Genomic DNA, 1921 nt, shown 5'->3' with positions numbered 1-1921 from the left:
GGGTGATTCATTGGTGGTATTTGATGGGTGATCAAGGGTGTAATAGGCTCAACAATGTTCATAGATTTGATCCTTATTTTTGTATTATAGCACTTACCTATATGGGTGATCTTTTAAGCTCTTTTTGTTTCACAGCTACATTGATTTTACATAGTGGCATGAGATGTGGATGATTCTTCCTTAAATTTTATGCATTTTAGTAGTATAAATATTTCTTTTAGACTAGATTTTGTGGGAATAGCAAGATATGGTTCAACATAAAGTGTTTAATAATGTTGATAATGATAAACTCAATTTTTTGAAGTTAGGTAGAGGAAAGATGTGTGTGTCCATTCATTTTTGTCTTGATATGTGAAGTTGAAGTAACAATAATTATTGGATAAAAGATCTAATATCAAGTTGGCACATGGCTTGCATCAAAGGTGGCGGTCAATTGTAGAAATCCTTAATTTCATAGAATGTTGACAAAGAAAAAGAATATCCAAAATTTTTATTCATTTATAAATATTGTGGATGTAGATGGCGTCTATTTTGATGTTTTCCTCAAATACACTATAAAAATATTTAAATGCACTATTTTAATGCTTATATGCATTATTTTATGGGGTGTCAGGCGATGTTGTACAGGGTATATGCATTATTTAAGTCTTCAAATGCATTTTTATTTTAGTCAAATGTGCTATTATAGGAGGAAAATGCTTCATAGAAAGGGTCAAATGTGTTGTTTCCATTATTAAATGTGTTATTTCAAGGAAAACAATAATTTTCATATTCAGTTTTACATCAGCTTGCAGCTGTGTTTTCTCAGAAGGATTGTGATTGGAAGGCTTTTTAATATGTATTAAAATAGACACATCTAGACACAATAATAGCATAAATGACAATAAAATAAAACCACACACACCTAGAAATGAAATAAATGCCTTCCTAACAATGGCTGGCTAAAGTTGGTGACTACAACATTTTGTTGTTTGACTAATAATGTTTGAATTTATCTCTCTTGTAATGGAGACCTTCCCACCAATGCTAAGGAGGTTTGGCTCAATATCTTGTGAGACTACTAGAGGAAGGCTATATTTTGAACATGATTGTCTTGCATTCAATTAGGAATGCAAGATGGAAGGCAATCCCTCTCACATGTCCTACTAAGGAAAATCTTGGGAGGTAGCCCTTCTATGGCTAAGTAATCTAACTACTAAAAAGAAGGAAAAAATAGAAATCAAAAGAAGGTTTGGGAGTTTGATCACTCTAAAAGAGTGAGAACATATCCCTACTACTTTGATCTCCCAAAAAATGAGAGACAAATATTGTTCAATTACAAGGCTTTACCTACGGAAAACGGGATGCCCCTAGTTAGTTTTACATGTTTTTTTGTTCTCACTTGATCACTACTAACCTTTAGAGAGTGTTTAGCATTTTAATCAACTTGATGAGTTGAGAGCATATGCCTACTTCTAGATGGATCAGTGAAACCAAACATTCTACTTAAACTAGGTTATAAATTTGCAAATATTGGAATCTAATAAAAAAGAGTTTAGGCTTACTTGAATAGATGCTAGCAAAAGCTAGGCGCATTTCTAAGTGTCTTCATTTCCTTCTCACAAGTTTTCATGATCTGTGAATTCCTATTAGCCTGAAAGAGATTTGTAAAAAACCCACAATTAGATCTCCATGTTAGATATATTGATTTATAACTCTAATTAGATGTGTTATAGAAAATCGCATATACATTACAGAAATGTGTAAGTGTATAATTTCAATAGTCAAATGTGTTATTGAAACATGCAAATGCACTGTAGAATCTAGCAAATGCACTATAAAACAAAGTCAATGCATTCCAAAACATTTCAAATGCATTACATAACACTTTAAATGTGTTAAAAGACTATGGGGAAGTGCTAAAATAGTGTTCAGTAGTGTC

The sequence above is a fragment of the Cupressus sempervirens genome, chromosome 4 (assembly GCF_028749045.1).
Source record: "Cupressus sempervirens isolate cs-2001-9-10 chromosome 4, ASM2874904v1, whole genome shotgun sequence".
Taxonomy (NCBI): Eukaryota; Viridiplantae; Streptophyta; class Pinopsida; order Cupressales; family Cupressaceae; genus Cupressus; species Cupressus sempervirens.
This window is presented reverse-complemented; position numbering follows the sequence as displayed.